We start from the raw sequence: 13,154 nt of genomic DNA, 5'->3' as shown, positions 1-13,154 counted from the left end.
AATCAGAATAAGGTGGTCAAAGGCACCAACTTCCCGTTAGAAGAAAACTAAGTACTGGGGATGTAATAGAGAGTGTGAGGACCACGGCTAGCACTGCTGTATGGTATATAGGAAAGTTGTTAAGTAGGTAAATCCTAAGACTTTTCATCATAAGGAGAATTTTTCTCTTTTCTTTTTATTGTGTCCACATGAGAAGACAGATGTTAGCTGAACCTACCGTGATGACGATTTCACCATATATGTAAAGTAAATGCTCACCTCAAGCTGTAAGTCTTAAACATATACAGTGATGCATGTCAATTATTTTTCAGTAAAACTGGGAGGAAAGAAAGAGCTCCCGTATCTTTTTAATTTTTTTTTATTTTATTTTTTGAGCTTGCATCTCAATGTTTTACTGAGACCAGTGTTGGCACAGATGAGGCACACAGAATCCAGCTGAATTCCCTAGAAGCCATCTACAAGGTTTTCCTCGGAGCCGTCATCACTGTAGACAATCCTGACCATCTTGTCCTAGTGACAACCCTTAAGGCTGTTCCGGACAGCGGGGCAGCCCCAGACAGACTTACCAGTGGCAGATTCCAGCACCGGCCGTTTGCCTGCAATGCTGACTTTGAGCTGTACTGACTCCCCCTGGGCCCATTGAGCCCAGCAACCGCCTGATCTGCTGGCTCCACCTTTTCTTGGATAAGGAAGGCACAGTTTCTGGATGGGTCCATGGAGAGGCCAATGGTGTTTCCAAAGGCAGAGAAGGTCCCACAGAAGAGGGTGGGCATCATGTCCTCTCTGTACACACACAGTATTCCCCTTCTGAGGGGCTCTGTGTTCAGGAAATGAGTCCCACCTGGGGAAAGGACCCTTGCATTCATGGTTCCTGTCTGGATCAAAGTCCCTGACCCCATCGCAATTCTTGTCTGGATCGAGGTATCTATCCCCATTGCAGTCCCTGTCTGGATCACGGTCCCTGTCCTCATTGTGGTTCATCTCCAGATCATGGTCACTGTCCCCATCATGCTTCCTGTCCCGATAATGGTCCCTGTCCCTATCGCAGTCCCTGTCTGGACCATGGTTCCTGTCCCCATCATGGTCCCTGTCCAGATCGAGGTCCCTGTCCCCATTGTGGCCCCTCTCCAGATCATGGTCACTGTCCCTATTACAGTTCCTGTCCAGATCGTGGTCACTGTCCCCATCGCAGTCTCTGTCCCGGTTCCACTCACGACTAGGGTCCTGGCTGAGGCTTCGAGGTGGGGAGGCTGAGGAGCGGCCCCACCACACTTTTCAGAACCCCAGTCAAAGCTTCAAGGGGGACTTCACCAGCCCCTGGGCCCTGTGCCTCTTCCCCATTTGGCCCCAGTTCCCAAACCCAGTCGCTGGAAGACACAGAACTCACACAGAGGTTTCCTCTGCAGGTGTGTGCACGACTCCTGCAGATCACTGTTGCAGATATGCAACTTTGGAACAGCTGGTAAGTGGGCACTGGCCCCTTCTCAGGGTCCTTTAACTTCCCTCGAGGGTTTGAGAGTGCCGGAAGCCCGGGTTCTTGAGCTGCCAGCTCCCAACTTCAGCAGCCGCTTTGCTGGTTCTGCTGCGGTGGCCCTGTCCACCACGCTGCTCAGACAGTGAGCCTGGGACACCACCTCGACTGGCTGTGCTGCTGCTACTTGGCTTTGTCAGAGCCAGCGATGCCTTTTTCTTCCTCTTGAATTTGCTGAATTTGTTCTGCAGAGCTGCCCCCTCCTTGCTCAGCTGGGGGTATCACCAACCTGGTGGCTCCCCAGGGGGCGGTACCAGGGGTCCCGTGGGCTCGGGCAGTGCCCGCGTGGGCCAGGAGCTCCTGAATCTTAAGGATCTTCCGGTGACATGTAGTGGCAAAGGCCTCCGCAGTCTTGGAGATGCCAAAGGCACCACTACCCCTCGATTTCCACACCACCCAGAGTAAAGCAATGTAGAAAAGGAAGCTTGCTCTTCTGACGGTTTCCAGTCATCACTGTAGAGAAGAAAATGGCCAGCGTAATGCATAGTACAGATTCAAACTAGACTGCAGAATCTAAGGCCAGGGAAATCACTGGAGACTTGGGTATTATTATCGGAGAAATTCTTTTGCATGAGGTATGGTGTGAAGAGTCATTTAATATTTGCAAATGTGTTGACATTTTATAATTTCATCATCCTTTTCTTGTTTTTTTTTTTTTTTTTTGTCTATGGAGAGGTTTTAAGCTACTTGTGCATCAAGATATATAATTCAAAATTAAGTGGAAAAAAAAACCCCTATCTTTTGGTATCTGTATACAAAGAAAGATCATCACTAAGTATTAACCTTTAGAGTATTTGTAGGGAAAAAAATACATGTTCTAAAGAACAAAAGTAGACCTGAGTTGAGATTTTTCCCATTAGGTGAATAATGTGTTAAACGTAGGGTGAACATGATGTCAGGATGGACACGGTGGTCTGTTTTTATAGAAAATGAAAGTATAGCACAACTTCCTTTTTAATGATTTGCAGAGACAGAAGTTCGGTTGTATTATCTTGAGCTTTGACAGTATTACTGCTTTGGGGGGGTTATGATTTAATCCATGTCACATGTGACTGTGTGGAAACATGACATGTGAAAACAGTCTGTTGAAGCACTTTGGTATGGCTCTGTGCCGTCGCTTATTATCAGCACTTTACAGAGAGCTCACGTTCAAGGCGATCAGCGGAATGGAGGACAACCTCCAAACTTCTAATACCTGCTCGGAATTATGCTAGTCGAAAATTTCAGGAAATCCCTGAAAATTTTTCTCAGAATTAGAATGGAGATAAGAAGAAGGGATATGGTGATAATGATCGTAGATTTCTCATGAAGTTAGCTTTGCTCCTCCTAATAAAAAAATGCTCGTAAGGCGCTGGCTGTCTCCGATCAGCAGGGTTTCCACGTTAACATGGAGGCACCTTTGAAGGTTAAGGGTTACACACAGAGATTGCCAAACCCCCAAGCCCCCTGTTCTGTTTATATAGGTCCTTGGCGGGATAGTCAGTTCTGTTTCATAACTAATAATACCCCCCCCCACAAAAAAAGAACTACATTACTGTGCAAAAACAACAGTCCTGTAAAAAATACTGATAGCAATAGGAATCTTCAGAAAACAGATTTTATTTCTTTCAAGTAATAACTGGGAGTGGTTGTGTATGTATCATTCATTCCTGAGCCCTTTTCTCAAATCAAAATTTAGATTTAGAGACATATCTCCCAGATGGGAAGAACATTCAGCAGGTGTCAAAAACTCTCCATTATACTGAAGTCTCAAACTATGATGGTAAAACCTCCCACGGAGGGTTTTTTTTGTTTGTCTGTTTGTTTGTTTTGCTTTTACAATTAGGATTTTTAACATGTTTGTCTCTGGCGCAGATCTGTTTTAACAAGGTAAGAAAATATTTCTCAAGCAAATCCAAATATTCACCAATCTGATGGGAAAATGTAAGGGTTAACTAAACCTTCTCCATTTGTATCTGAGGCAAAGCTTTGGTACATAATTAGTTTTTCTTTAAAATGTTTCCTAGAGATAATTTTCTCATCCTCCAGCATCCTTCTCCAGCTTGTGTGGGAGGGCAACGTGGCCTTCAGGCGAATCCTCCCCACCACTCTGTGCTCCATGGGGCAGGAGCCAGGAGACCACAGGCAGGTGTCGGGCTCACCCCCTGCCTTTGGTGGTGTCCCAAACTCCACAGGGTACAGAAGTCCAGGAAAAAATGTGAGATCAGCCACCCAAGTCGAATGGAAAATTTCAGGATGTTAGAAAATGTGGGGACAGCTGATGGCTGAGGTCATGGCTCAGAATGAGTTTTTGGTTTACCTGTTTACCCAATGCATTTCATCCATTCCAAAAAAAAAAAAAAAAAAAAAAAAGAAAGAAAGAAAGAAAGAAAAGAAAAAGGAAATGAAAACTCACAAGAAGAAAAAAAACGGTTGTTAATCTATTTTGACAAGCAGGATAACGAGTATCATTTTGTAAAATTTATATTCATGGATTTAGCACGATCTGTGTGACCATATGACAAATCTCTCTAGAGTTTTTTGATTTTTTTCACTCTTTGTTCTTTGTGTCATTTCTCAGAAATTACTTGAGTGTATATATTTGTAAGGAAATCAAAGCCATTATAGAGCTAGAATTAGACTAATAGATGAATATTTAAATTCATTTGAGAATTTTTTTTTCAGAGAGGCAGACACCCCTCATTTAGTGGATATGCTTTGCATCTAGGCCTTAGGGTTTTCAAAGAGGTTGCTGAGGGCTCCTGGGGGAAATGGAAGAATGTCAGGAGAGGGTTCGCCATTGAATTTTTGGTCTACACAGAGAGAAACAGAGAGAGGATATGGAATTTATTCCACTTGACCTCATTTTTGGAAACTTGACCCAATAAATGCTGGTCCCTTTCTTCTTTACATTCTCCACTTCCCTCTCATGGGCCCCATTGAATTTGTGCCTCTCCACCATGCCAGGCCCTACTCAGCTCTGTCACCCTGTAGAAAGTAGTCAAATCGGTCATGTGGATATTCTCCCCAAGGGTCTTCCCCCAGTGAGTGTGTTTCAAGGGAATGAGGGGAAACGCCAGGGGCTGGCAGTCTAGAATATATGACAATGTCCTTGCCCTAAAGATTCCATGTGGTGTTAAATCCGTTAGTGTAAGATCTCCCTGGAGTCTTCCTATGTTAAAGTAAACTTTGAGACTGCTTGTGGCGGGGTGGGGGGTGGGGTGGGGGGGGTTAGTATACACCATGTGACAGAATTCTGACCAAAAAAATCTTTGGGAAACATCTGAAAAGATTCATATTTTCTGGAGCACAGTTTGGAAACCGGAGCCAGGCACTGATTTTCAAACTTGCTCAATGAGTGCCTTGGAGGAAGTTTGAAAAGAAGCAAAGAGGCAGAATTCAGGCCTGTTTCAAGAAGAGTCTTTCTTACTCATTTCTTTTATATATCTGGCTTTTCAGTGACTAAGGTTTTCTTTGAAGAAAGGTCTCCTTGACCAAAAAAAAAAAAAAGATTCTAGAAATATTTGTGGATGTTCAAGACTGAATCTCAATGTCAGCTATTTTTTCCCCCTGGCTTTGCTACTCCTCAGACTTTCTTATGGTATTTTTGGAATGAAACCACATATTCAAACTTGAGTATGAAATCCAAAAGCCAAAAATGTCTGATATTTTTTCCCACAAGTGCGTTAGAACCACGAGCAAATGAAAGGACTCCTCTTAGTGGGAGATCACTGTGGTGGCTCAACAGAAGGAAAGAAAGATGAAGGCAGTTCTGTTGATTTATGTATAAATTCCTCATGTAGTTCATTAGCTGGACACTCTCAGCGGAGCACCAGGCTGTCCTGGGCAGAGGTTGTAAGTCCCTGAATTCACCACAATAGTCGCCTGCAGGATAAGGACGCTGCATTCCACGGGCTTGTTCCATGGACTTCTACAAAACTGCAGCACTGTGTGTGTAGATAAGGGAGGCCCATTAGAAATTGTGATTTTTAATCACAGGCCCAAGAAGACGAGCAATCAAATTTGAAATAGAAAAAAAAAATGATTCTTGAATATCAGCTTGTGACCTTATATTTATACTGCATTTTCCTAAATTTCCAGATCAAATACATGCATTATTAAGCACAAGTCTAAATTATTATTTAGATTTAGTAGGTGAAAAAACAATAGAGGCTGATAAATGGGCCTGGTTAGGGTCCCGTGGCCGTATTTGGCCCCTACTGTCCACAGCTCAAGATCTCCCAGGAGCCCCCTCACTGGGCTGGGGCAAGCATATTTGGAAGGGTACTTAAGGAAACCCCTGGTAGAATGCTGTAAAATCAGTTTCCTGACTGCTGGTGGGTTTTTTTTTCCTCTTTCTTTTTCCTTTTTCTAGTTTTTTTTTTTTTTTCTTTTTTAGTTACATACTCTATAACTTGCTCTGGGCAAAATTCTCTCATCGGGCTGTGGGATAAATTCAAAATGAGTAGCAGAAATGACAACTTATCTTTATTTCAACATGGAAATGTGGTTTCTCCAGATGTTTCTAATGTTCCAAATAGGGATTTTCAAAGGCTGAACATTGCATCAAGGCTGCCAGCCTGAAGGACTGTACACAATCATGTTGCTTCTGTGTGTGTGTGTGTTGGGGGGGGGGGTGTTCTGTCTGTCTGTCTCTCTCTCACACGCACAGAGCACGCATACACATCGTAAATGTAGACAGTAACATAAATCAATGCGTAAATAAAGATCCATCCGAAATGAACCACCATTTTTCTTCTTTGACATAGTGACTGATCACAATTAGACACAGATAATAGGCAACTGCCTTATTGGTAGAGCTGTTAAGGGTATGAAAGAGCCTTAAACAACCCAGAGCATTGAGTGGTGGCTGAGTCACTCTGAAGGGTGGTTTCCAAGACCGCAAGAAATCAGGAAGGCAACCTACAAGAAACATCGAAAGCACACACCACACCATAGGAAAATCCCATCTATGTACCCCTCCTCAACATACAGGGGAGAGAAAAAAGGGAGAGAGAGACACGCAGAGAGAGAGAAAGACAGAAACACCGAGACAAAGAAGTTTCACAAAGTTGGAAATATGGTTTTTGTTAGAATCACTGGTATTGCTGTTTTAATCGCGCCTTTAACTTTTCTCTGGGGAGAGGTGGAACCAGTGGCCGGAGCATAAGGATTTGAAAATTGCATTAATGTAGTGACGCTTTGCCTAACTGCTGCCGAGAAAGGGCTATCTGAGTGTGCGTAGATACACAGCGCAACGCATTGTTTCAGCTTTGAGGTGCTTTATGATACCTTTAAATGTTTACAGTGAGACGTGAAGTTATCCCCACAACCAGCTAGGTCGTGTCTACTTTGGGTCATTCATTCAATGAAAATGTTCTGTTTATCTTTTCGGTCCTGGGATTGTGCAAGGCCCTGGGGGGGGAGGGGGTAAAAGCGTGATCCCTGACTCTGCATTTACATTTAGAATTCATAGTCCAGTGAGGAGCTAGGCACATAGGCAAACAATTGTAGCACAAATTATGTATGACGTGCAGTGAAATAGAGATAAGAAACTCGATGTAGGTCTGGGAAAGTCAGGGAGGCTTCTTAGGGGAGGTAGCAGTTGAATGAGATTCTAAGAATATGTGGGAGTTAGGTAGACAGATAGGCACAGTATGTATAAAAATGTAGTTGGCTCGGGAAACTAGAAATTGTTCCGTATTTCTGGAGTATGCAAAAATATAAAACAGAACAAATTATTTATTTATTGAGGGAATCAACAAAAGCTTACAGGTTTGAGTTCATATCTTAACATGTCCGGACGTTGCCTTGAGTATCATGTGCTAAGAAAGCATTTTTGTTTAAGTTACTCTATTTTGCTATATTAGAAAGATAGAAATATACATTTGCTGTATTACAAAGAGAGAAAGCCAAAGCTCTGTTTGGTGACTTTTCTGCTATCTTTCATCGTGGCTGAAAGAGGGTGGGATATTTGCATGAAGGCGATGCAAAGGCCTGATTGCTTATGCACTAATATTATGTTTCCCTTGGAGTTAAGCCAGTGGGCCCCAAATTCTCCCATATTAATTTTGCCTCCTTCATCAAGACTCAGCCTAGAGCCACAGCCATCCCATATAATCTTACTCAGAGAGGCTGAGGTTTGGTCAGAATTATTTGAGAGTCTACACAATCCCCAAATAGGCACTTTCTGAATTTGTAAGACCCATCGATCCTTCCCACCCTTTCTGCGTGTGCTGAGGCATGAATAGCCCACCGGGGAACCCAGTATTTAATGTGGCTAATGAATTGGCCATGGTGTGTCTGTGGTAGACAAGTCAGCTTCTGGGGTTCTCCTTACATATATTTAGGAAAAAGTTATTTGTAATAGGAAAAAATTAAACAGAACACCAGAAACATCATCTCTTACCTTCCTCATGGTCTTCTGAGTGTTTACCCATTACCTGACCAAATATAGTCTTGTGATTACTAGATATAAAAAGGCCAGAAAGAACAATGTGGATGTTTTGATACAGCTTACTGAGGTTTTCTTTTTTTTTTTTCTGATGCCCTCCATAGGTGAATTAGGTGAATTAAATTGGGGTTTGGACCCCATTCTCTGTTTGCTGGGATCTATGGTTGCTGGATCCAAAAGCCCAGGTAATTGTTTTATTTCTTCTTTATTTTCATATTTTTGTTTGTTATGGAAAAGAGAGTAAATAAAACTTGGCACCTTACTAAATACAAATTTATATTTTTCTCTTTCCTTTTGTAAGTGATAAGGGTTGGTTCTTTGGTCCTTCACTGGGTTAAATGGGCTCATTTATAGGAAAGGGCCAAGGTGGGCTTCCTGCCAATGTTCAGCTCAATATTTTTTAAGTTTATTTATTTATTTTGAGAGAGAGACAGAGACAGAGACAGAGAGAGAGAGAGAGAGAGAGAGCGTGAGCAGGGGAGGACCAGAGAGAGAGAGGGAGGGAGAGAGGGAGAAACCTTAGCAGTCTCTGCACTACCAGCATGGAGCCCCACGTAGGGCTAGAACCGTGAGATGATGACCTCAGCCAAATCGAGAGTTTTCTGCTTAACTGACTGAGATTAACTGACTGACTGGGGCCCAGGCGCCCCACAGTTCAACTTTTTTTGTTTGTCTTTAAGTATTTTTAAATTTGGTGCTATTTTAAATTGAGTTAATACAAAGGTATTGAGGAGTCTATGTTTAGAAACTAACCCGATTACTGTGCAGACTGGCTCTCGAGAGCTATGACGTCTGCGTGTTTGAGTCACACACATAGGTGGTAAAGAGCTTTCATAACAAAACCTACATGCTCAGCACTAATGGGACACCATCTTCCAAACCCAGCTCCCACTCAGGTAGACCAAAACCCTGTCTATGTTCTATTTAAACGCTAAATACTATTTTCAAGAAAATGCCTCAGTTTGGTTTAGAATTTATATTTTTCAATTTCCTGGATTAAGAATTTTAGACACCAAGTGATTTAGAATTTTAAGTGCTGTAATTCACACAGGGATGGACTTATGTCTTATGAAGAGCAAGAGGCTATTAGTGCATTTTAAAAGTTCTTAAATGTGATCTTTTGATCTCACGTGACGTTCAATGTGACACTTTTGAAGGGTCTGCTTGACTAGGGAGAAGGACTGTGGTCCATAGGTGACATGTAATCCATTCTCTGGAAGGCAAATGTCTCAGAGAAGCAGGTTGAGACCAATCGCACCACCCATGCCTCCTCTTGGCTTGGGTTTTCTGGCACCTAAATAAATAAGGATGTTCTCATTCTTGTGGACGACCCCTGTCAGCCAAGCACTTATTTCGCTGTCAACAAAAGGGTCTATATGTTCTAGTAACTTGTTGCCTTTGTTTAGCGTCTGGTCACAAGGGAGAATTTTGACTGGCAGAGTCCAGGGGCATCAGAGGCAATTGCATTTACCAAGACAAAAGTGAAAATCCTATTTCTAATCTTCCTTTTCAACTGGGCTTCAAAATCTTTTTCTTCTGCATGTCATTTGAACCCTCCTGATTGAGTGAAAGTTATTTTGGTTTTTCAAATTACTTGGTCTTTGATATAGACCCAGATGATAGGTAAAGGATATAGGGAGAGAACAAGACTTTGGGCATTGGATGTAAGGTAAGTGAAGTATTTTGTCCTGTGATTTTTTACTTTTTTTTCCTGATTTCAGAAGTAATTTATGATTACTTATAAGTATGTGTGTTGTATCAATGCATCATATAGAGGGTGACGTTTTCAAAAATCTTTCCAAACTCATTGGATGATGAAGCACTTTTTGAACATTTTAGTGGCTTGTAAATATGAGAAACATCATTCTGACTTTTTCCAGCTTTCTGCATGGTTCTAGGTGAGACAGCAAAGCTTATGGGCATGCTGCCTATATGCTTTAATCCATTATGATAACATGGTTGATTCTCTGATCATACCCACCACAGGGGATTTTCTATTAATTCGTGCCGGGGGGGTAGGTGAGAGAGACCGCCAGTGGAAGGAATGTGTCTTTCTGGTAGGCAAAGACAAAATAATAAAATGGATGAGTATGTATAGACTGCAAGCTGGTTTTAGCTTTAAGAAAACAAGAATATACTGAGGGGCACCCGGGTGGCTCCGTAGGCTAGGCATCCAATTCTCGATTTCTGCTGAGGTCATGATCTCATGGTTTGTGAGATTGACCCTGCATCGGGTGCCATGCTGGGCATGGATTCTCTCTCTCTCTCTCTCTCTCTCCTCCTGCCCTTCCCCCACCTCGAAGAAAGGAAAAAAATATTGAGCTCCACAGCGTGCACCCCAGTGACGTGTGCTTATCATAGATTCGTTTAGTATCTTTGCCAGCACCTGGACTCAGGAATTGTCCCCAGTATACACCAGATGAGACTGAACACAGATCTCCCCACTGACAACCTAGGCGACAAAACTGCACCTCGAATCCAGATCAGTCGGATTACAGCCTTTGTACTACCCTCTGTGCTCATGGAACAAGACCAGAATGACCTGGACTGCAGCGCAGCAGCATTGATTAGTACTTCTTTAAAAAATTCTATCATACATATTTTGATTACTCACCATTATTTCAAATGGCCCCGACAGCAATTTTTGCAGGACACATGAAAATGCGGGCCCCTTCTTGTTTAAGATTTGCAATTGGGGAAGAAAAAAAAAAAAAAGAAGAAGAAGAGTAGCTGCCTTTAAAATCAATCAGGACACCTCCATGGAAAATTCCCTGGGCTGTTTCGCGGTTGGCAGGAGCAGAGGAGAGAGCTGGCATCCCGGGAAGAGGCACACGCCCGGCCCTGGGCCGGCCAGAGCTCGGCCCCGGAGTTGTCAAGATTTTCCTAAATTGTAAAAATCTAAAAGTTACATTTCAGAGTCGTCTTTTCTTCTAATTCTTCTTTATTGCCTTCTTATTAGGAAAGCCGTAACACAAAAGATCCTTTTACAACTTTTGATTTAAAATGCAGATTCCGAGAGGGGTTTGCCTGGCTTGTTCAGGGAGGGAAATCTGTAGGTGATGGGTGTTCATCCTGCCAGTCACAGCCCAATTACGGCGAACAGATTTGTTGATTGTAGCTTATGAATTCAAGAAAATGTCTGCAAAGTTCCTAATATATCAAGAAAATTGCCCTGTGTTCTCACCCAATTTAACTTTATAGAGAAATCATTCTAGCTATGAAAGCTGTAATTTCTTTCCTTTTTCTTTGTTTTTAAGTCTTTTCAATGTTTATTTATTTTTGAGAGAGACAGAACATGAACAGGGGAGGGACAGAGAGAGGGAGACACAGAATCTGAAGCAGGCTCCAGGCTCCGAGCTGTCAGCACAGAGCCCCTAGCGTGGCTCGAACTCCCCAGACCTTGAGATGGTGACCTGAGCTGAAGTCCTATATTTAACCAACTGAGCCACCCAGGTGCCCCACTTTCTCTTTTCATTACATAAAATAGTTTTTCACTGTTCAGGGAAGCTCCCAGCCCACACCTTTTCACCACTCTGTATTTTATAGCGTATCTTTCCAAACTCTTTAAAAGCCCCTATGCTGTAAACTAATTTGTTACAGGAATTTGTAAAAAAAATTGGAACCCGTAAAAAGATTTGTGCTTTGGCCCTTTACATTTTTTTTTAATTTTTTTTTAATGTTTACTTAGTTTTGAGAGGGAGAGAGACAAGAGACAGAGCATGAGCAGGGGAGGGGCAGAGAGAGGGAGACACAGACTCCGAAGCAGGCTCCAGGCTCTGAGCCATCAGCACAGAGCCCGATGCGGGGCTCGAACTCACAGACCATGAGATCATGACCTGAGCCGAAGTCGGATGCTCAACCGACTGAGCCACCCAGGCGCCCCTACATTTTTTTCACTAGGAAGTCTTACTTAGTACCTCTTTCCATCGAGTGCTTAATACGGTGACAAGCAGGCAAACAGTCCAAAGCAATGAATAGTAGTGAGAAAGAGAAGGGACTCTACACTTGTGTACGGCTCATGATTTATAGCTTGTGAACTGCGACAGCTGAGCCTCAGCGCCCTGCCCCAACCTCCCATGGCTGCGATTCTGTCCTTCTCAGAGGGTGGTCCCCAGACTGTATCAGCCTCACCTGGAATCATGTTAGAAATTCAAAGTCTTAGGTCCACTACAAATCTTCTAATTCAGAAACTCTGGCGGTGGAACCCAGCAATTTGGGTTTTAACCAAGCTTCTAGCTGATTCTGATGTTCTCCGAAGTCAGACCCACTGATGCAAGCCCGCACTTGCCACGTTGTTTTCTTTTCCCCTCACCCTTGGCTTCTGGAACCTCCCCTCTGCTCTCTGGTGGCACCCAGGTTGCTGCCATCCACCTAATCCCCTCCACTTGAGAGAGATGGGCTAGGCTTCTCTGTTTCTGCTTCTGTCTTCAGAACACAAGAAGACTGGAAGTGTCTTTAGTCTCTGCTCGGCTAAGGAGGATCAAGGACATAATCCTCACTCTTGCCGCAGTAGACAGATGGGAAGGGAACCAGCAGTCACTAATGCTTGAATAGTTGTGTTGGCCTGTACTCGAAAGAACGTCTTTGTCGGTGAGTGTGTATAATGTACAATTATGATCAGTTTGCTCCTAAAGTAGAACGCAACCCAGAACTACATGGAAAGGCACATTGGGAGAAGGGCAGAAACACGTAGCTCCATGGGCAGGCAGATACCACAAGTTCCATCACTGCCTCCTGCCTATAAGTCAGTCCGTGCTGCTCTACGCTACTCTCAGTGCAGCTAGATCTCCTGTTAAACATCCGGAAAGGTGATGACCATGTCCAAAGGAAGCATCAGATTAAGCAAGTCTAGGCTAATTGAACTTGATAGATGGCCACATTGAAAAGGAAGTCCACACGAGTCTAATCTCCACACATAGAAACAGATGCCAAGTGATGCTTTGTGGCATTTTGTACTGTCATGCCTCCAAAGGACTTACATTGTCTCTTACCTATTTGGTGAATTCCTGCTGAATTCCCTTCATTATAATCCAAAACTTTGCTTCATTTAGATTTTGTACACTTAGGATATGGTGATCTCCATATTATTTTGTTTTAATAAGCATGGTTTAAAATAGGCTCACCTTGGGGCTCCCGGGTGGCTCAGCCAGTTAAGTGTCTGACTTCAGCTCAGGTCATGATCTCGTGGTT

At 43.2% G+C, this 13,154-nt stretch overlaps 1 pseudogene; it reads right to left on the bottom strand.

Moving 5' to 3' along the window:
* Nucleotides 1-444: 444 nt before the first annotated feature.
* LOC112859372 (negative elongation factor E-like) lies at nucleotides 445-4,472 on the bottom strand (annotated as a pseudogene).
* Between the last annotated feature and the right edge of the window lie 8,682 nt (nucleotides 4,473-13,154).

This window comes from Puma concolor, chromosome F2 (assembly GCF_028749965.1).
Source record: "Puma concolor isolate L17-30 chromosome F2, mPumCon1.1.hap2, whole genome shotgun sequence".
NCBI classification, from domain to species: domain Eukaryota; kingdom Metazoa; phylum Chordata; class Mammalia; order Carnivora; family Felidae; genus Puma; species Puma concolor.
This window is presented reverse-complemented; position numbering and strand designations above follow the sequence as displayed.